Source organism: Typopeltis vanoorti, chromosome 19 (assembly GCF_054136105.1).
Source record: "Typopeltis vanoorti isolate ZY-2024b chromosome 19, IOZ_Tvanoo_1.0, whole genome shotgun sequence".
Lineage (NCBI taxonomy): Eukaryota > Metazoa > Arthropoda > Arachnida > Uropygi > Thelyphonidae > Typopeltis > Typopeltis vanoorti.
Window position 1 is genome coordinate 20,437,197 of NC_143567.1, and position 24,222 is coordinate 20,461,418.

At 37.2% G+C, this 24,222-nt stretch overlaps 1 protein-coding gene and 1 non-coding gene across 2 annotated transcripts in view; both read right to left on the reverse strand.

The window, feature by feature from the left end:
* Positions 1-24,222, reverse strand: part of LOC150095896 (uncharacterized) — a 267,756-nt gene that overhangs the window by 199,027 nt on the left and 44,507 nt on the right. The window lies entirely within an intron of this gene.
* On the reverse strand, positions 21,113-21,184 carry TRNAW-CCA (transfer RNA tryptophan (anticodon CCA)). The gene has a single exon. It is a non-coding gene; the product is annotated as a tRNA-Trp (tRNA).

The window sequence follows — 24,222 nt, forward strand, 5'->3', positions numbered from 1 at the left end:
TAGAAGTAGGGAGATTCTTGTTCCGTTGTATAAGGCTTTGATTAGGCCACACATGGACTATTGTGCCCAGATTTGGTCACCAGGTTTTCAGAAGGATGACGAGATGTTGGAAAGGGTCCAAAGGAGACTGACTAATTTAGTTTCTGAACTCTGGAATGTCGAGTATGAGGAAAGATTGAGAAGATGTAATTTGCAGAGTCTGGTGGAGAGAAGGAAGAGGGGAGATATGATAGAGACCTACAAGTTGGTAAGGGGTTGTTATAGGATCAATGTTGGGGAAGTTTTACAGAGAATAGTGGGAGATCAAGGGAGAACCAGAGGTCATCCCTTGAAACTGTATAAAGAGAGTGTGAGTAGGGGAGTGAGAGGCAGGTTTTTTTCATGCAGAATTGTGAATGATTGGAATGCCTTGCCTGAGAATGTGGTGTCTGCAAAGAGTTTGAATGTGTTTAAAACATGGTATGATGAGCTGTGTGTGTGTGATAAAAGGACCTCCCAGATGAGTCTTTGACTCCATGAGGTGTTGGGGTGGTAATAATAATAATAAGAAGAAGAAGAAGAAGAATATAAGGTATAAGAATCCTACAAACTTGTTCTTGTCTAGGTTGATGTGTGGGGAAGTGACTGATGATTTTTTTAGTTGTGTTAAGGTTGTATCCATTTTGTATGGCTGTATTTTTGATTATTTCCAATACTTTGTTTAGAGATTCTTCAGAGGTGCAGAATTTGTGTGCTCTGGTTACTAATATGCCAAATTTTTGAGATGGATGATTAGCAGAAGAATTGTGAATGTAGAGAATTGAAAATGTCGGTTTGTAATAGACAGAAGTAGAGATGGAACCATCTTCTTTTCTTTGGATGTGTAAATCCAGAAAGGAGATACCTGGTGGAGATTCTTTATCTAACATGAATTTGATGCGAGGATAGTCAAGTCCAAGACCCTCAATTCTCATTTGTCCTCAGTTACATACTGTCTGAGGTAGGTGTCCCTCAAAAACTCATTTTTTTACTTCTAGTTGCTATCTCATCATTCCAGTCTATATTGCCATGATTAAAATTGCCCATAATGATCACGCTTTTCTTATTTGCTTGGCTAATTTGATCATACATTTCATTATCACTAATATCCACATTATCTGCTCTATATCAACATCCAACCAAGCATTTCATTTCATTCCATTCACCTCTATCTCACACCATACTGCCTCAAATCCACTGGCACTATTTCCCCTCTTGAATCTCTACTTTGTATGGACATAACTATTTCTCTATTGTCAATAGCACTCACCCTCCTTTTTTACCCCTTCTATCCTCACAAAACACATCATACCCTTCCATCTCTATTCCTGTTAGGATGTCGTCCTCATCTAACCATGTCTCACTTATTCCAACAATTTTTGGGTGAACAGACTCAATTAGTGCAACTATTTCATCTGCCTTGTTTCTTACACTTCTAGGATTTGTATACCACTGATATCCCTCATTCGATGTGATCTCTCCATGCTCAACTGGGGCCATTTCCCTTTCTGCCTATTCATTTTTGAACCTACTTGAATTCCAACTGCTTCTTCTTGATCCCAGGTCATCCCATTCCTTTCCTGTCTACACATGCTTTCACATCCTCTTGGAGCATCCACCTTTCTCACGATGTGTACCCCTGTCCACCCTGAGGCGCCCAGTTTCCCTGTTCCTCTTGCACACTCATTCTCTCATTTTCCATACTCATGTCACTCACTTCGTCCGCGCGGTTAGCCTAGTGGCTTTGCGCTTCGCAACCATATGCCTGGGGAAGGAGTGTCCTAGGTTCGATTCCCGTCGGAGACGTGAGGAGCTGAAGGATCTTCCTCAGCCATAGCCAAGTTAGCCGGTCTTGGGCGCGGGCAGTAGGGTTTTTCCCGCCAGTTTATCTGGCGTTTTTCATCCCGCAAGCAGGCAAACCGGCCCCGTGAACACACACGGATACAGCCAAGAATACCTTGAGGCATAGGAGTGACCATTCTATCCTCGTATTTCGGTTACGAAATCCAAGCATGCTTGGAAGGTTGTGGGCCTTAAAGGCCTGTTAAAGCCAGTGGGATAGATAGATAGATGTCACTCACTTCCTCATTCATTACCACCTCTTCAATCTCTCCTGCTCTTACACATTACTTCCCACTTGATCTGATTCATTCTCTGTACTTACTTCTCTACCTTCCAGCAGCAGTCTCCCTCCAAGCGAATCACACCATAACCACTCAAATGCAGTCCATCTTTCTTATATAGTTCACTTCATCCTTCAAACACATTCCACACATTAACAAACTGTATTACTTTCTCCTTACACATTTCAGCTAACATATCATTCATAACCCTAATCAGTAAACTAGAGCAGATGGGTATAGATTATAGGGTTGGTGAGATGGATAAGAGGGTGGTTGAAGGAGAGATATCAAAGAGTGGTTTATTCAGGAGTGGAGTCTAAAAGACGTCTTGTGACTAGTGGAGTGCCACAGGGCTCTGTTCTTGGACCACTCCTTTTCAATTTGTTCATCAATGATATTGGAAAGGATCTGAGAGGAAGTGTTCACTTGTTTGCTGATGATGCAAAGTTGGGTAGAGCAATTTTGAGTGCACAAGATGTCAAAATTTTACAGGATGATTTGGATAGTTTGGAGGACTGGGCTAGGAAAAATGGATGTCAATTTAATGTGCCAAAGTGTAAGGTTATGCACTTTGGGGTGAAAAGAATAGCAGCAGTATATCGCATTGGTGGAATCATACTCCAGGAGATTGATGAGGCCAGGGATTTGGGAGTGTTGGTGGATAGGGAGTTGAAGTTTAGGGGGCACATTGCAAAAGTAACTAAAACAGCTCACCAAATCACTTGGCTTCTGAAAAATACTTTAACATGCAGAGACGAACAAGTTGTTGTTCCTCTGTATCAAGCCTTGATAAGACCCTATCTGGACTTCTGTGCCCAGCTATGGGCACCAGGGTTTCTTCGTGATGGGGAGGAAGTGGAGAGGGTCCAGAGACGAGTGACCAAGATGATAGCAGGTCTGTGGAATGAACCTTATGAGAATAGGTTGAAGATTTGTGGGTTGCAGAAGTTGGACGATAGGCGAAGGAGGGGTGATATGACTGAGACATTCAAATTACTGAAGGGTTTTTATAAGATTGATCCAGAAGATATTTTTGAAAATATGACTGGTGGTGGGAGGACTAGGGGCCATGCATGGAAGCTGGGCAAGAGTGTGGTTGACAAGGGTGTTAGAGCTAGGTTCTTTACTTGGAGAGTGGTAAATGAGTGGAATAAGCTTCCAGAGTCTGTTGTGGGTGCTACGACCGTGAATGAGTTCAAGGCAAGGTATGATAGATACTGTGTGAATGTTGAATAGTTGTTCTCGACATGATGTTAGGGCCTCCCTCGATGAGTCTGTCGACTCCTTGGAGTTTCCCGGAACAATAATAATAATAATAATAATAATCCTTGTTCTCTGCCTCATGTCACCACTGTCACACCTCGGCAACATGCTTACTACCCTTCCTGTCACACTATTCTCTTTTATCTGTCTAAGGAGCCTCCTGATATCCATACTGACGTGCTCTTTGTCCTCTGCCAAGTCATTCGTACCTATTAAAACCATCAACTCCTTTGTTCGCTCCCTCCTCATATCCAATGCCTCAATCACTCTAATCATTTCATTGCCTGGAAAACATACCTTGTGCATCCTCTCATCCAGCACACCTTTAATAATGGATTCGCCATACAATGCCACTTGCTTGTCTTTCGTTAACTCTTTCGTACCAACATGATTTGTTTTAATCATTTTCACCTGAATTTTCTTAATTTCATTTCACATCCATTTCATCTCTTGCCTCATCCTAGCCAACTCAACTTATGAATCTCGTATCACATTCTCTCTGTCATTCAATCTGTCTAATTTTCGAAAACTCTCGACTCCCGCTTCACACTCTCACTCTCATTCATCCTTTTGAGTTTCTGTACTTTCAGTCCATGCGTCCAACTTTCACTATCATTCATTCTTTTGATTTTTCCAACTTTCGAACATTGTGTCGCACTATTTCCGGTTTCATTCATTCTTTTGATTTTTCCAGCTTTCGAATCTTGCATCACACTATTTCCAGTTTCATTCATTCTCTCAATTTCGTTGCCTTCTGCCACATTCGCCTCACTTTCATCCTTTTTACCATCCATTGCGGTTTCAAATCACTCGTTTTCTTTTTAAATGATTTTTTTAACAATTTTTCGCCTTTCTTTCACACCATCCTTCTCTTTCGAACAAAGCACTCATTTTCCCGTGACATTATCGCTACTAACACTTTTTGTCATCAAATTCATATTAACTCTTCAAATCCTCGTTTAGCTCACACTTCGCACACACCCTCCTACCATCTGCCCTAAATATCCACAAATCCTCTATGTAATCAAACGAGTACATGTAGCATGCCTCGCACTTCATGAAAGAACTGAAGTCTAAGTTAAAGTCATGCAATGACAAAGCCACCACCATCTTTCCTCTGCTGGTTACTACTCTAAGGTCTAATAATGACGAATTTGTAATTAAGTCTAGACAAAATATCCCTCACACTAATAATACTAGTAGCACACAACTTTTATAGCAGCTCTTACTCAAACAAACACTCATATACAATTAATTATTTCAAGAATAACTTATCTGAATCTGGAGCTCTGCTTATACATCGCTGCTACGTTTGTCTCACGAGCACCCTCATATAGTTCACATGAGGCCTCATATAGTTCAGGTAAATTTCTTGAATAAAAATAATCCAAATGATTAAATACTAAACAACAAGAACTAAGATAATTAAAAGAAACACATGTATTAACCAGTGAAAATTATTTAATTATAAATATTTCATCCTAAGTATCTTAGGACATCATCAGTACAGTATTTAAACAGGAATAACATACAGTATTTAAACAATATATTATTGTTTAAATACTGTACTGATGATGTCCTAAGATACCTAGGATGAAATATTTACAATTAAATAATTTTCACTGTGGTTAATACGTGTGTTTCTTTTAATTATGAACGCAGCACAGGTTTCGTTATTTAAAAAAGAACTAAGATGTATGATTGTAGAACAAATGCAGAGAACCAGAGAAAAACAGCAACTACAACAATGAAACAAACACAAAGACAAAACCTGTCTGCAATATTGAGGAATACCAACTTGCCAATAGATAAAATTCCTACAAAAACAGTTAGAGAAACAAATCAGATGATGCATAGTGCTGCAGTTATAGTTACAAAAGAACTTGGTTCTACATTAAAACAGGCGAATGAAAAAAAGAGGCACTCAAAATGGAAATTACATTTAAAAAATGGAAATTAAATTAACAAACATCATGCAGATGTTAGCAATTTAAAGAATTAAAAACAAGGAAAATCTAAACATGAAGCTCAAGAACAGTCAGGTGAAGCGATACAACCTTGAAACAAATTTGATAACTGAAGTTTCAGAAGAATTAAAACAAAGACCTGTAGCCACAGCAAAAAGATCATTCTATGAAAGCAGAATAAGTCAATATAGGCAAAGCATTAAGTTCCAGAATAAACACCAGCAATTTTAATAAAATGTTGATGGAAATCTGAAATGAATGCTCAAACCTGAATGCAAAAGCTTTGGAAGCAGCTCTGGGATAATCCAAAAAAACATAACAAAAATGCTAACTCGATAAAAGATGATGAAAAACAAAATGGACAACACTTGAATGGAAGACCATGTCATAACCACAGAAATGATCCAAAGTCAAGCAAAGAAAGTGAAGAATTGGAGTGCACCAGGCAAAGATGAAAGGCATGGGTTTTAGCTCAAATACTTACCCAGTACTCAGGCTGAACAAGTTGGGCCTTTCGCATATAGGCCCAACTGAAGAGTGAATGACAACTGGAAGGACAATTCTGATTTTCTTCATACATTTATCTTTGTTTTTTCTATTCATGTCATCCCTAAATTTAGTCTACTACTCATACCACCATTATTTATTTCATATTTGGCAGTCCCTGCCAAAATATCAGCAATGCATATATATATCTCTACATGTCACACTCTTCTGTTTCATTATCTCTGACACACACAAACACACACTCAAATCAATTGTTTCTTACCCCACATACAAACAGTACTATACTACTTTCCTGACTAAATGTCTCTAGAATAATATGACGATGAATGGTGTGAATGTGGGAAAGGGGAAAATAGTTATGTTTATACAAGGAGTATCAGGAATAAAGAGGAATAGTGCATGACCTTGTTAAAATTAGTTGGTTTTGTAAAAAGCTTTCAGCATTGAGACCACATGTTTTTAGATAAATAATGAATTTAATAAAATAAACAAATATAATTCTACAAGTTTTGTAAGTCATCATGGGTAGTAGCAAAAGATATTCAACTCAGCTGACCCTCTATTAAAAAAAAAAAGTTAGTCAGTTACTAAGTCTTGTCTGATCCTTCACAAAGCCATGTTGCCTCTCCCTCATAGAGTATCATATTCTTATTCAACCATTCTTGAATTCTGGTCTATAATTCTGGTCTGCTGTGTGGGAGGAGGTAGGGGAGACAAGAGATCTGGGGGTGATGATTGATAGAAAACTGAAATTCAGGGAGCATATTGCAAAGGCGGTAAGGGTAACTCAGAGGATTGCTTCAATACTGAGAAGGACGCTGACCTGCAAAGATAAAAGAGTTATCATTTCATTGTATAAGGCCCTGATCAGACCACACTTAGACTATTGTTCTCAGATTTGGTCCCCAGGACTTGAAGAGGATAAATTAACTGTGGAAAGGGTACAAAGACGGATGACAAAGATGGTTTCAGGACCGTACAATTTTGGTTATGAGGATCGGCTGAGGGAATGTGGACTGCAGAGTTTGGTGGATAGAAGAAGGAGAGGTGATATGATCGAGACTTTTAAACTGTTGAGAGGCAGTTACAGAGTAGACATTGGAGAGTTCTTTCACTTGGTGGAACAGCGGGAAGGAACGATGACAAGAGGCCATCCCTGGAAGTTACGAAAGGAGGCTGTGCGTAAGAGGGTGAGGAGTAGTTTCTTTGCGTGGAGATCAGTGTAATAGAGTTGGAAATCAAAACATCAATATAGTAATTTGGTGTCATTCTGAAGGATCCTGTGGCTAATATTAGTAATCCCATCTTCTGCTAGACACAATTTGTTCAATTTCTTGGAGGAAATGTAACAATGCTGTTCAGAAAGGTGCATAGAAACAGGTTGGCCTGTTTGTCCATAGGAGAATAACTTGCAGTTGCATGGGATGATTAGACTTCAGATAGCAGTACAGAAAGAATTTTCTTTTTTGAGAAGGTAACGATAAACTAATTCAAATTATAAGCTTGAAAGTTCTTGAAAATTAAACCTCCTTAAGGAACAACAACTATACTCTGAAATGCCTTTAATTTATCAGATGGTGATTCTAGGCTAGTCTTCTCTTCTAGTGGAGGATCATGAAAAATGGTTAATAATCTTTTCTCTTTTTTGGGGGTTGTAACTGTCGAGAATGCCAGTTTCTTTAATTATAAAAATTTCTTATTGAAGTAAATTAGACAAAGAACAGATAATGTGAGCTCTGGAAAGAAAGCATTTAATAAAGCTACATTTTGTGAGGGATGAGGAGCCAAAGTCTGATGGATATACCAACCTGAAAAGGTAGGCTTGCGAAAAGCAGATGTTGATAAAGAACTATCCAGTTCGCTTTATATTCAGTTCACATTTTACGAGAATGTGTAAGGGATCTAGCAAACTAGGCTCTTTAATTTAAGTCTCACCTTTGGTAGATTTCCAAGGGAGTGGAAAGAGGGCAAAATAATTCCTTTGCATAAAGGAGCTTATTATCCAGGCCTCCATGGAGTCAAAAGAATCATTGTGGGAGGTCGTTTTTAGGAAATACAAAGTCTATCATACTACTCCTTGAACCCATTAACCGTCCCCACTCCAACCACTCTCTCAGGCAATGCATTCCAAGGTTCAACCACCCTCCACGCAAAGATGTCATAGTAGCCTGAACACCCCTTGAAGTTACATATCAGGAAATTGATGATGATGATGATGAAATTATATTCTTGGTTTAATCCTTTATCCAAGTGTATGCAAGCAAAGTTTGCACCTGAAGTAACTTCAGGACTGGGCAACTCGTATATAGAGGCTGACTTCACATCACTTGCCTTAGTATCCCATAATGCAATGCACATATCCTTTCAGACATGTATAATGCTATGCATTATGAGAAGGGTCACTACCCAGCCCAATTTCGACCTTTATTAAGGTGGAGAAGTAAAGGCTAACCATAGGCCTAGAGTATTTGGTATAGGGGTACAAGAGTGCCTAATACAATAGTATTAGGAGAAAGAAAAGACAAATAGATAGTATGAGAGATAGAGAAAAGCCCTCAGCTCTTTTATATCATCATATTGCCAAAGGTTATCAGTTTTCCTTTTTCACCAATCTCATACAGATGAACAATCAAAAAACCATTTGAAACTAAAGCGCAAAGATGACTGATATCCAGGTGGTTGCCTTATCTGAGTTAACCGCCTTGAATTTGTTCTGCTTTGGATTGCCCTTCAGTCATCCTTGCAACTGACATCCCTGCTCTTTTATATCATCATATTGCCAAAGGCTATCGGTTTTCCTTTTCACCAATCTCATACAGATGAACAATCAAAAAACCATTTGAAACTAAAGTGCAAAGATGACTGATATCCAGGTGGTTGCCTTATCTGAGTTAACCGCCTTGAATTTGTTCTGCTTTGGATTGCCCTTCAGTCATCCCTGCAACTGACATCCCTGCTCTTTTATATCATCATATTGCCAAAGGCTATCGGTTTTCCTTTTTCACCAATCTCATACAGATGAACAATCAAAAAACCAATTGAAACTAAAGCGCAAAGATGACTGATATCCAGCTGGTTAGCCTTATCTGAGTTAACCGCCTTGAATTTGTTCTGCTTTGGATTGCCCTTCAGTCATCCCTGCAACTGACTATAATTCAGTGGTGCTCCATCTTTTTTACTACGCGAGCTACTTTTCTATAAAAAGTTATTCGGTGATCTACTCTCTTATATTGATCACATTCCCCCAACCTGATATCTGATTACGCACAAATAAACAACAACAAAAAAAAAAATACACAACTAAAAACTTTATTTGTGTATTTAAAAATTTATTTATCACTTTTAATTATTTTAATACAACAAAAAAACAAATATATTGGAATAAAATATTTATTTCTCTATTTTGGAAAACCAAAGTTAGAAAAAACAACAGATTGATTACAAACTCACAAGTTACAGGAAATGCTGGTTGATTTAAAAAAAAAATTAATGTGAAATTTGGCATTTTATATCGTTAATTAATACAAGAAATCTTTCTAAAAATTGACTTCTGCTGAGCCAGTGAACATTATTGTACAATTTCGCTATCATCATCTGCCTGTAATTTAAATAACCGCCATTGCAGGGCTTTTCCTCAAACAGAATTTACAATTTTAAATGCAATAACCATACCATATTTTGTGTTTAATCTTTTACTACACAGTACTTGTTGTTGAATAATACAGTGGTATGTTAAAAAATCTGGATATTTGTCATCGTTTTTACATAATGAAATGAAGCCTGATTTATTACCTATCGTTGCAGGAGCACCATCAGTAGTAATAGACATAAGTTTAAAAAGCGGAAGTTTGTGCTGTTTCAAATTCATCAAATGCTGAAAAAATGTCTTCTCCCCTAGTCCTTCCCAATAATGGTATAATTTTCAAAGGTTCTTCTTTACTTGAATAATCTTGAAATATCAGTGAAGATATTGCTCAGTTAATTTGATTAATCGAATTGATTACTCAAATTGTAATGAAAACGCAACACACTGGTGAATGTCTGACATTAACTGAGTATTCAGATCGTCACTTAAAATTTCAACTCTTCTCATAACGGTTGTTCTGGAAAGTTGTAAATGTTCAATATTCGAAATGATTTCATTTTTATTTTTAAAGTCAGAAAATAAAGATTCTGCTGCTGCAAGAAACGATTCTTTTATTAACTCTCCATCAGTATAAGGCTTTTTTGCTTTTGCTAATAAATGACACACTTTCAAAGATGCAATAATGACTGATATTGGTTTATTTATTACTTTTGAAATCATATTTTGTTGTTCAGAAAGTCCTTTGTTGTCCTAAGTAAAGAAGAACAAAGGTTCTTCTTTACTTTATTGTAAAGAAAAGCCTTTGAAAATTATACTATTATTGGGAAGGACTAGGGGAGAAGACATTTTTTCGGCATTTGATGAATTTGAAACAACACAAACTTCTGCTTTTAAATTTAAATTTATAATTTTTGATTTACGTATTTCGGAATTTTGGGGAAAATCTTCATCATATTTTGCATGTAGCGATTGAAAATGTCTCTCAATATTATCTTTTTTTGGAATTGCTACAGATGAATTACAACTCAAACAACAACACTTTCCATTTACCATTGTAAAGAAAAAATCCGTTTCCCATGCTTTGTACGTCTTCGATTTCTTTGATGCACTCTTGATTATCCTCAAATTAAACGAAACGCATACGATATGCTTTTGTTATACATCTACTTTTGCTATCCAGTCATTACTGCAACATTGTAAACTTTTATTATTATTTAACTTTGTATACTTGTAATTTCTATTAATTACTTCTGATGTATTTTACTCTGTACTTTATTCTCTGTTATTCTAATTTGCTGTGCGCGCTTTCTCTCTCTCTCAGAATCTCTCTTGTTTATCTTATTATGTGCTTTGTTTATCTACCTTTCGCATTATGAGTCTTATGCCTAAGATATTAGAAAATTTATTTAAAATGAGACTGCACCATTAATATCTTTGATTAGCAAAAAGAACTCAAATATATGGCTGGTAGATTTCTCTCTCTCTTTCTCTAACACAAATTCATACATTAAAACTTTCACAAACAGTCGTGGTCTATTCTTTTTCTTAATTTCACGCTATGGCCAACTCACTTAGATTCCTGTTCAACAAGTCCGATTTATTTTAGAAACAGTGCAGTTGTAAATAAACAAACAGGCAGCACTCTTTTAACAAGAAAGTCAGATGACAGTTATTTACATTACTATGAAATATATATAATTTTAACATTAGGGAGATTGCTTTCTCTATCCATCTATAAAAACTCTTTAGCAAAAATTAGAACCTACTTTATTCAACATTAAATACTTTCTTTAACACATAAGGTTACCTACTCTCAGTTTACTCATTTTTAGTTATTAATCTGTAAGCTTACTTGTAAAGAGGTTACCTAAATCTGTGTTAAGTTATCTTTACACATTTGATATCAACCTCTAACATGCCAATTGATTCTCTTATGGACATTTCTTAACACTATTTAAATAAGGGAATAATAAATCCCATTTTATTAATGGAATTTATTAATCCCACTTATTATTATATTCTTAACACTATTCTTAAACATATATCTTAAAAGTGTTTCTTGTATCAACTATAACAGGAATATAAAAGTTTTGAACTTACAAAGGCTCAGTACCTCACATTCAATCAAAAGTCTTTCACTAAAAGTTCTATGGCAATTCTTTAGTCTCAGATCTTCTTCAGGAAATTTTGGCTCGACTGCATCTCATCGGGAATGTAGCGGGCTGTGGGCTCATTCAGCTCCCGCAAAAGGTTACTCTCCTTCGGCGAAAAGAAAAACTTATGAGCAAAGGTGCTTCGGGAAATTTGCCTTGCCATTTCTCTTCTGTTTGGGCTCGCCGAAAATGCCTGGACGACTGCCTTCTTTTTCTGCCGTTTCAACAGCTAGAACTGCCGCCAACTGTTAACTGGATCCCTCTCTGGCCCGGAAACTTTTCTTCGGCAATTTGAAACCTTGTCTGTGGCCTAGAAGTAGTTTCTCTATAGCGACGTCTTGAACTGAGCAGCTTCTTTCTGGAAGCGTGAAACTCCTCTCTCAAGCGACGTGGATCCGGGCAGTCTCTCTGACGGCAACTCTGGACTGGGCAGCCTCCTCTCTGACAGCAATTCTGGAACCAGGACCCCTTCTGCTTGCTTCAGTCCCTTTTTATCAGGCCTCCTCTGAGACCTTGCATGAAGTTTGGCAACCCCCAAAGAATCGGTATGAGTCTTTCATCTTAAGTTTCAAGTTTGGCATGCCTTTGGTTCTCCTCCACTTTCTTTTGATTGTAAGTTGCCGGCCATCGGAAAGTTGTTTGAACTCTTTCTGACTGATTTCGGAGATGTTTACACTTAGAGCCTGCACGCCTTTCTCATATATATACAAGTTTCAATAACAATCTTTCTAATGCTACCTTGTACAGCTTCAGCGACAAAAACATTGCCTTTGTTTTTAACACTCTAACATATTCTTATTAAAGCAGTATATACAGTTAGCTTCAAAAGAGTTATTTACAAAAACATCTAATACAAACTGACACAAACAAAGTTTATTTTTTTACAATATTCACATGGAACTTAGCATAAGTAAAAAAATCAATGTGTGCTTTGGAATATTTAACATTTAAGCTACAATTGAGTTTTTACACTTTGCTTATAATCGTATTCACTCGGGCTTGCTGTTTGACTTCCATTGATCCAAATTAATTCATTTACCCGGACTTATAAGAAAATTATTGATTTGACAATTTTAATGAAAAATAAATAAACAGTAGCAATATACTTAAAGTGAATTAAAAATAATACAAAATAATGATAAATAAAATATTATGTTTTCAGTTTTAATTAAATTTGTAAGTAAGGAGGAATACACAAGAGATCGACCAAAAATCACTCCGCGATTGACTGGTCGATCACGATCGACAGGTTGAACACCCCTGCTATAAGACAATATTGAATTAAGAGGATGGAACTATTTAAAAAACCCTCATAGCAAGAATAGACAGAATATTATCTCCCCCTGGTGAATATTGCATAATGTGGGATAATGGAATACCCAACACATTACATAATCTGTTCCAAATATGCAGGGCAAGAGGGCAGCTGTAGAATGCATGTTCTACTGTTTCCAATCGGTAACAGATCTCACAGATTGGATCGCTGATGTTAAAATACCTCCATTTGATGGTACTGACTGGAAGGCTGCAATTCTCCAAGCAAGAGAATTGCAGGGTATCCTGTTAGAGTATCCTTGGAACTTCAATAAGTTATGAAACAAAGTGTTGTTGACAGTACCTAACTGTGGAAGTTTGTGCCAAAAGAAGTTAAAGATTTCTTTATACCATATTTTACTTTTTTTTTAACGGAAAGAATGTCAATGCAAGAGTGTTGTAGCAGACTGAGAGTTAAGTGCAGAGTGTTGTAGTATTTATGAACAATCTCAGCTTTTGGACCTTTATAATCATTTACTCCAAACAAGGGAAGATGAAAACCCAGGTAGTACAAGAGAAGGTCTGCACATGTGTGATTTGTCTGCAATATTTTATGAATTTTTGAAGCTGTATTGCTTCAAAGCTTTAAGACTTTAAGACTTTTATTGCTTTAAGACTTGAAGACCAAATCTTCCATGCTTCTTTGATAGTTGAAGAAATTCCTTTTTTAACTTTTTGGTATCTGCTGTACCAAAAAAACTGCAGAGGCTTACTATATAATTGATTTCCTTCAGCTTCTGTGATGTCTGTAATATTTATTATGTACAGCTAAGCAGGAGAGATTATAGTTTTGTGTACTATGGCTTTAGAAGAAAAGGAAAGTGGCCTTATTTCCCAGTCTTCTAAGGTTTCAAAGTTCTTGTATATAAGTTCTTGAACTGGTAATATTGGGTAAGTGGAGAAGGGAATTCCAAGTATAATGAGGGATTCTCTCTCTCTTAGGGTCCAAAAGGAATGCCTCCAAGATTGCACTTTCCAAAAACTTTTAATTTCATTTTGTCTGCATTAGTAGTTAATCCACTAATGTTGCTGAATTTTTCCAAAATACCAAAAAGCATATATGTGGAATCATTATCCTTAAGTGCCCACTACATCATTGGCATAAGCTAATAGCTGATTTTCTTTTATAGTTGAAGGAATTGTTATTCTCACACAGCATGTATATTATTGACTTCCTGTAAGAAAGGTTCAAGAACCAATGCAAAGAGCAATGGACTAAGAGGGCAACCTTGCTTGACTCTTTTTCAAATTTTGACCGGGTCTGACAGGAACCCATTAACTAGGAGGCGGGTAGTTGAATTGGCATAGGCTCCTTTGATAATGGATAGTAGCTTTTTACCTACACCAGTTTGCTGGAGGACATGGAACAGAAAGGGATGCTGAACATTATCAAATGCTTGAGTTAAGGTCTACTGATGGCACTGCCATCAACTGCTTTTTCATATTAACTAAGGTGGATTAGATCATGTAGCAAAAACAGATTAAATTATACTGCTTGGCCTGGAACTCCATACACCTGCATGCTTTTAATTATATACAGGGTGTTCGGGATAAATTTGACATATTTATAATTAATTATATTTTTCCGTAAGTTACATGTATTAACACACACTTCTCTTCATTTAAAAGTTTGGACCCTTCTTCATTCATATACAAGATGTCAGAAAGGATGGATAGCTGGAACCCACCTGAATCATGGAAGAGAATAACTTGTATCATGATGATTCGTGCCCGCCATCAAAATAAGGATATTACGACTGCTGCCCAATGCTCCCTGAATACAGTAAAAACAATCAGGCATGAACTAGAGACTTGCAATGGTGACTACGAGGATGTAGCAAGAAGAAAGATCCCTAGCAGACGATCTGATTGCGTTCGTACAGCAGAATTCCTCGCAAATCTGCAGGAACAGGTGTTGAAGAACCCTGGCATTGGAATTCGGGCTTTGTTCGTGGAGTTGCTAACTGTAGTCAAGCCCTGGATAACAAGGGTAGCCAATGGTAGGCCGATGTATGGCAGCAGGATTCGGCCCCTTGCCACACCTCTGGGAAAAGTCAAAAATGGTTGTCTGAAAATTTCTACGACTTCACCAGTCCAAATGTTTGGCCTCCAAACTCCCCAGACCTTAACCCCATGGATTATTTTGTATGGGGCGCAGTTGAAAAAGACACCAATCGCACTTCCAGTAATACAAAAGCCCAGTTAATGGATAAAATTAAAACAGTTTTTGCGGCCCTTCCCAGGGAGACTGTAGCATCAGCTTGTTCGAGGTTCCGAAGCAGAATTGAAGCTGTGATCGATGCTAATGGTGGTTATTTTGAGTAAATCTTGTTGATAGTATTGTAATTAACTCTGCCTGTAATGTTTTTTTGTCAATTCATTAAATTTAATAGATACAAAGAAGATTTTCTTTTTCCTTACGAAACTGTCAAATTTATCCCGAACACCCTGTATCTCATTCCCACTTTGAGCCTATTTCTCTATCTAATACTGACAACAAGATATTTTTCTGCATTTTCAATAACAGGCTCAAAAATTATGTTGAAAACATGTTGAAAAACCAATTGGACAACACTTGGATTTTCCAAGGTAAGCTGCTGATTAAGGGTGATTTCTATTAGGTTTTGGAATGAGGATGGTATGGCTTGCTACAAATTCACTTGCTATGTGTCCTGATGAAAGAAAAGAATTAAACAGTATAACTAGAATGGGAAAAATAAAATCCCAGGCCTCACAGTAAGGTTCTATCCCTAGAACATCAGGTCCTTGGGATTTTCTTGTCTGGCATTCTTTATAGACTATGATAACTTCAGATCCTGTTAGTATTATGATTATTGTTTTGTATTTGATCACTTAACATTAAGACTTGAGTTTTTTTCTTGGTTTATTCGTTGACCATATAATAATAAATGAACTTGTTGACACAAATTGTCAACAAGTTTCACCAGCTATTCTGTCTGGCTTCTTCAGGACAAGTAGTACAATAACAAAAGGTTTGCTAGTAAAAAAGAAGAATGAAGTAACACAGTCAAATAAATTAAAATTAAAACCGACGTGTAACATCATAAGCATGGAACGTGTCTCAGTCATTGTTTTTTGAGTGCATTGTATAGTTTTTAGCGAAATGAAATTGTGGTAAGCTGAGTGAATTTATTAGGCTTTTCCAGATGTCTTTCAGAAACGATTCTGAAAGACATCTAGATTTCTGTTTAGATTTTCTCCTGAACGGAGTACAACCGCAGCTTCTTTGAAGTTTCTATATAAGGCATGGAGCTGTTACACTGGACATTACCTGCACTTCAAATCGTCTCACCATATTGCGCAAAAACTCAGCATAATACATATGCTTAAAAATAGAGCGACCAATATTATCTCAGAAGAAAAAGATCTCCTTGATGAACTCGCTCTCATATCTCAAACACTAGTAAACAACAGTTACCCAAAAAATATAATCAAAAAGATTCTTTATAGAAATCCTCCACAGCAACAACCTCCTGTCACGCAATATACATCGTCCATCGTCATCCCTTATGCAGGCTCAGTTTCAACAAAAATAGCCAAACTCATGGAGTCTTTCAACGTCAGAGTTCTTCTCAAACCTGTCAAAACTATACCCCACATTTTAAGATCTCCTAAGGACATTAATGCCTTCTTCAAATACGCAGGTGTATACAACATCCCATGTTCCTGTGGATTAAATTACATAGGCCAAACATCAAGAAGCCTGGAAATTCAAAAAAAAGAACATATAGGGGACATGAACAACAATGGAACAGACACTTAAGGATTAGCCCATCACTTCTTGATCTCTAACCACACCATCGATTAGGATAACAGCTCCATGCCTTATATAGAAGAAGATTTTCGATGTAGAAACTTGAAGAAGCAGCGGTTGTACTCCGTTCGGGAGATAATCTAAACAGAAATGATTCTGAAAGACATCTGGAAAAATCTAATAAATTCACTCAGCTTACCAGAATTTCATTTCGCTAAAACTGTACAACGCGCTCAATAAACAATGACTGAGACACCACGCTCTATGTTTATGATGTTACGCTTCAGTTTTAATTGTAATATATTTGACTGTGTTACTCCATTCTTCTTTTGTACTAGCAAATGTTATTGTACCATCATACTTGTCCTAAAGAAACCAGACAAATAGCTTGTTGACAATTTGTGTATATCATATATTAATATATGGTCAACGAATAAACCAAGAAAAAAACTCAAGTTTTAATCCTGTTATCTCAGTCAGAATTAGTAAGTATCTCAATCAAAAGAGCATAACAAAAATGCTAACGATAAAAGATGTTGAAAAACCAATTAGACAACACTTGGAAAGCAAAGAATTCGGGTGCACCAGGCAAAGATGAAATGCATGGGTTTTGGCTCAAATATTGACCCAGTACTCAGGCTCAACAAGTTGGGTCTTTGCACATAGGCCCAACTGAAGAGTGAATGACAACTGGAAGGACAATTCTAATTTTGAAAAACAAAGAAAAAGCTGCTGGTAATTGTAAGTGTCTGAGTAATTGCCACCCAATAACATTTAAGTTATTCACTGGACTTCTAGCAATTTTGACTAGTCAATATTTATCATGACACCTGTTTCTGATTATTGAGCAAAAGGGTGTTGCAGAAACTTCAGAGGAACAAAAAAAGCAGTTGTTAATTGACAAAATGATTTTAAAAAATTCATAAAAGATGAAATGTCAACTTATATATATGACATGGACTAATTATTAGAAAACATTTGACTCCTCCCCATATATTTCAATTAGAAAATGTCTAGAAATTTTTGGAGTGAGTAAAAACATCAGAAAATTCCTAAATTCCTAAATAAACACACTCTAAATTGTCATGATTATATGGAAATCTCAGCTAACATTCAATTGAGACTAGGCAATCTGGGTACAGTGAATATCATGAGCGGAATTTTCCAAGGTAACTCACTATCACCTCTAGTTTTATCCTGGAACTGATTCCTCTAACATTAATTCTAAACAGCACTAGCTTTGTATATTAAACATCAAAAACAAGCAGGAATAAGATCACATCTGTTACACATGGATGATCTTAAGCTATATGGAAAATCAACCAGAGAAATTGAGTTACTACTCGATACATTTCAAATCTTCAGTGAAAACTTTTGTGTGGAAATTGGACTTGAGAGATGTACAACACTCTTCATAGTTTGAGGGAAAATAACAGGTAGCACAGGAATCACATTTGCAGATAGAAAGAAAATTAAAAACTTGCCCTAGAATGAATTCTACAGATACCTAGGAATTCTTGAGGCAGATGACATTTTTAAGTCCAGAAAGCAAAAAGAAAACAGTCTGAATCTCTTAAAAGAGTTAGAAAAGTTCTCAAGTCCAAACTGAATGGAGGCAACACAGTAACAGCAATCAAAACACTCAGGCCATCCCTGTAATCAGATACACAGCAGAGATAATTGGCTGGACACAAATCGATTTAAATACACTTGATTGTAAACAACACAAATGTTAATGACAGTGAATCATGCCTTGCATTTGTGCATTGATGTCGATTGGTTATATATATCTAGGAAAAGTGGAGGATATGGTCTCTTACAAGTCAAACAAACAGTAGAAGAAGAAAAGTGAGCATTGAATGATTACATGAAGGAAAGCACAGAAATATGCTAATTAACCTTACAAAGAAAAAAAGTAGTGAATGTAGTAGATTCAAAAAAAAAAAAAAAAAAAAAAAAAAACAGTGCAAGGAGAAAGAAATGGCATAAAGATCAGAAGGTTGGAAAAATAACGCATGCCATGGTCAATATTTGAAGGATATTGAAGGAGAAGTTAATAGTCACTTAACTTGGCAATGGCTTTAGCAGGGAAACATCAAGAAAGAGAGAAGGTCTGACACTTGCCACTCAAGAACAAGCACTAGGTACAGTTACTCTTTTAAACAGATGCGATAAAAGCAAAGATTGGCATGATGTGTAATAATAGCAATTACCAACTGTGCACAGATAAAGAAGTGACAGTGGACCATTTATTATTATTATTATTATTATTATTATTATTATCCTAATACCCCCATGGAATTAAAGATGCATCTAGTAGGTCCTTTTGTCATACACACACAGCTCATCGTACCATGCCTTAAACACACTCAGATTCTCTACAGACACCACCCTCTCAGGCAAGGCATTCCAATCATTCACAACACTGCATGCAAAAAACCTGCTTCTCACTCCCTCCTTATACAGCTTTCAGGGATGACCTCTAGTTCTCTCCTGATCTCCCACTGTTTTCTGTAAAACCTCTTCAACATTGATCCTACATTTCACTACATTCACTAACTTGTAAGTCTTTATCATACGACCTATCTTCCTCCTATCCACTAGACTCTGTAAATTGCATTTTCTTAACCTTTTCTCATATTCGACATTCCAGAGATCAGAAATTACCTTAGTCAGTCACCTCTGAACCCTTTCCAACATCTCTTCATCCTTTTGAAAACCAGGTGACCAGATCTGTGCACAGTAGTCCATGTGGCTTAATCACAGCCTTATACAGTGGAACAAGAATCTCCTTATTTCTACAAGTCAGTGTCCTTCACATCATTCCCAGAATTTGTTGTGTTGTTCTCACAATTTTGGCAATGTGTTCCCTAAATTTCAGATCCTCATCTGGTATCATCCCAAGATCTCTTATGCCTTCCATCTCAAATCCAGAATACAACACTTTTAGGAACATCACACATTTTATGACAATATCTAGTCAATTCCTAGGCCTTTGGATAAATCCTAAATTGGACTCATTTGCTAACCAAACATTTAATTCTGTTTCTTTTTACTCTTTGACTGTAAACTGTGTTAACTGAATATAGAAATAATAATAAGTAATATTAAAAGAGCATTATACTATAAATGGAAAATATGCCAAAATTAAAAAAAAAAATACTTTCTAAGTAGGAAGTAGAAAATATTATGCAAAGCAAAAAGTGAATCCTGTTGCCAAAGTTCAACACCTAGAAGTCATGGATCAAATATTGGCAGTGTGATAGGATTGTATCAACGCTTATGATAGAAAGTTATACTACAGTTTTGGTGGTTTGGTTTTTAAAAAAAAAAAAAAAAAACAGTTGAAGCAAGTAAGGACATCAGGCCAACGTATTATGTCTGTTATTTTCACTAATTTGCTTGTTTAATGGAGCCATAATCTTTGTCACTCACCTCTGGATCCTCTGACACATTTCTTCATCAGAACAGAATCTGGTTGTCCAGATCTGAATGCAGTAGTCCAGATGTAGCTTTATTAAAGAATTATATAGGGGAAGAACAACTTCTCTATCCCTCTTTCTCAGCATCTTCTTCAATAACCACATTGCCTGCACACTTTTGGCTATGTTTGCAATATGCACTCTAAACTCTTTAACTCCCTGTCCACAGTCATCCCCCACTCCCAAGTCTCTGACCTTATTCCTGCAGTTCAGTACCATTGATACCATAGATACCATAGAAAGTACAGTTTGTGATCTCCTCTTGCCAAAGTGCATCATCACCTTACACTTGGCCACATTAAACTGGCAGGAATTTGCCTTTGCCCATACTTCCAGTCTATTTAAGTCATCCTGCAGGATTTCTACATAACTTCATTTACTACTGCTCTTCCTAGTTTTGCATCAACAGCAAACAACTGAATATTTCCCATCAGATCATTTCCTATATCATTGATTACAAATTAAACAATAGAGGACCAAGTACTGTGCTTTGACTCTGATAGATGGAACAGAAGATAAATCATTTTGTTGCTTGGGAGATATTTTAAACCACGACCTGCTGTCAAATATAGCAACTCAGCATAGAAAGTTATAGCTGATGTAATAGATATTATTATTATTATTATTATTATTACATAACCCCTCCAGGGAGTCCAAAGACTCATCGAGGGAGGGTACCTACTCTACAACTCTCCATCTCCACCTGCCGTAACTTCCTTCATCATCTACACCAACAGCATCTACTGCCAACCACTACTAGTATTTTTACAAAAAAAACATCTATACTCATGGCGGGATTTGAACCTGCAGCCTCTTGGCTGGAGATACGCTAACCACTCAGCCAACCAGGCTGGAAAAAAAAACAAAGAAAACATAAGCTGGCAATACAGCAGTCTTTATAAACCTACTTGAAAAGGAAGAATTTGAGCTGGACATGATTTGAACATGCAACCTTCTGATCTGGAGTCAGACTTGCTACCATTGCGCCACCAGCCCACGATATATAACTATTAGTGAAAGGAAGAATTAATGTGGAAACAGAGAAGACAAGCCAGGCTGATATAGAATTAAGACAAGAGATAATAAGGCATTTTAAAGTTCATGAAAGTATTCAGCTAGGGTGTAACTTGTGTAGCTGTTATCTTCAAAAGAAGTTTACTATTATTATTATTATTACCAGTCCTACATGGAGTCAAAAGACTATGAAGTAGGTACACACTATTATACACAAAACTCCTCAAACTGCATTTTTAAACACATTCAATGTGTCCACATTCACCTTACTCCTTATACAGTTTCTGGGGATGGCCAATTTTCTATTCTCCTCTCATTCTATGAAAATTGTCTTCTACACAACCTGGTAGCAAACCCCTTAGTAATATGAATATCTCAATCATATCCCCCTCTCTTCCTTCAATTCATGAGACTTTGCATTCCCTCAATCTGCATTCATGTCCCAGATTCTACAGACTAGTTGACACATCAGTTAGTCGTCTTTAGGCCTTTCTAATATATATCCTAACCACTATGTCACCAAATCTATAAACAATAATCAATATAACATCTTATTCAGTGAAACCATAACTTTTTTATTTCTGCATGTTGCCATAATCTGATGTGATAACAGACTGTCAACTACATCCACATCTCTTGTCTGCTCAATGCCCTAGAAAATTTCCCTACCGAGTGTACACTTCGCATCCATTGTTGCCTTCCAAATTTCAGAATCTCTCACTCCAAATGATTGAACTGATAGTTCCACTCACTTGCCCACCAATAATATCTATTCAAGTCTTAATGTTATTATTATTATTATTATTACATAATACCTCCAGGGAGTCCAAAGACTAGGAAGAGCGCCTACTCTACAGCTATCTGTCTCCACCAACTACAACAAACTGCAACTACCATCATAATCTTGCCACCAATCAGTGAGAGTGATCATAGGGTCTTAACTTGGGAGGTGGCTAAAGGTGTAGAATTTTCAATTAAGACAGGGTACATGTGGAATTATCGGGCTGGAAAGTATGACAAGCTTAGGAGTTTGATTGGTTCAGTGCCATGGCATGTACAACTGCAAGGACTAGAAGTTGATAGTGCATGGGAGGTAGTTAAGAAGTGCTTGCATGAAGCAATGGCTGACTGTATACCTAGAGTCCGAATAATAAATCAAGTAGGGGTTAAATGGATGAATAACACCATTAAGCTTGAGTTGCAAAAAAAGAAACAACTATGGAGGGAATTTAAGGAGAAGGGTGACCGGCAGGCACATGAACAGTATAAAGCGCAGGCCAGAAGGGTGACGAGTGTGGTAAGAAAAGCAAAAAAGGATTACGAAAGAACATTGGCCATGCAGGCTAAAGAGAATCCTAAACAGTTTTTTAGATATGTAGCAAGTAAAAGGAAAAATGTACATGGCAGATTGATTTTAAAGAATGCCGATGGTAGGGAGGTAACTGAATCAGTTGAGATAGTTGAGTTACTGAGTGAGCACTTTGCAAAAGTATATCATCCAGGTGGTGACATTGCAGAAACGAATAAACCAGTAGATTATACGGGAATTGTGGTTAATGAAGTGGAGGTGAGTAGTCTATTGCATAACCTCAATGTCAATACATCTGTGGGATTGGATGGTATACCAGCTCGTGTTGTACGAGAAGCAGCTAAAGAATTGTCAGTACCCTTGACCATTTTGTTTAATTTGAGTCTCGGGTCTGGGTTAGTCCCGAGCGGGTGGAAAGAGGGGAAAATAGTTCCACTGCATAAAGGTGGTTCCAAGACTGCTGTAGTAAATTACCGACCGATTAGCATATCAGGAATCATTGTCAAGGTCTTAGAGAAAATAGTCAAGAGGAAAATACAAGATTGGATAGAAGAAAATGGGATACTGTATCGGGGACAGCATGGTTTTGTGAAGGGTAGGTCATGCCTCAGTAACTTGCTCACGTATTATAACACAGTGACGGCTGAACTGGATAAGGGTAATGGGTTTACAGTGATTCTACTGGACCTTGCCAAGGCCTTTGACAGGATTCCACATGGAATTCTAATCAGTAAATTGCAGCATATGGGAATGGACATAGGGTTGGTGAGATGGATAGGAGGGTGGTTGACGGAGAGATATTAGAGAGTGGTTTACTCGGGAGTAGAGTCCACAAGACGGCCTGTGACTAGTGGTGTGCCACAAGGATCTGTTCTTGGACCACTGCTGTTTAATTTGTTCATAAATGATATAGGAAATGATCTGAGAGGAACAGTTCATTTGTTTGCGGATGATGCGAAGTTGGGTAGGGCAATAGTGAATGCAGATGACGTCAAAATTTTGCAGGATGATTTGGAGAGATTGGAGGTCTGGGCTAAGGAGAATGGATGTCAGTTTAATGTGGCAAAATGTAAGGTTATGCATTTTGGGGTGAAAAGATTGGTGGCAGTTTACTGCATTGGTGGAACCCTGCTCCAGGAAATTGATGAGGCACGAGATTTAGGAGTGTTGGTGGATAGGGAATTGAAATTTAGGGGACACATTGCAAAAGTGACCAAAACAGCTCATCAAATCACTTGGTTGCTGAAGAATACGTTGACAAGCAGAGACAAGCAGGTTATTGTTCCTCTCTATCGAGCCTTGATAAGACCCCATCTAGACTACTGTGCTCAGATTTGGTCACCTAGGTTTCTTCTTGATGGGGAGGAGGTGGAGAGGATCCAGAGGCGAGTGACCAAGATGATAGCAGGTCTGTGGAATGAACCGTATGAGAACAGGTTGAGGATTTGTGGGTTGCAAAAATTGGTTGATAGGCGGAGGAGGGGAGATATGATTGAGACATTCAAATTACTGAAGGGTTTCTATAAAATTAATTCAGAAGATATTTTTGAGAACAGGGCTGGTTGTGGGAGGACTAGGGGACATCCATGGAAACTGGGCAAAAGTGTGGTTAGTAAAGGTGTTAGAGCTGGGTTCTTTACTTTTAGAGTAGTGAATGAGTGGAATGCGCTCCCTGAGTCTGTGGTGGATGCTGTGACAGTGAATGAGTTTA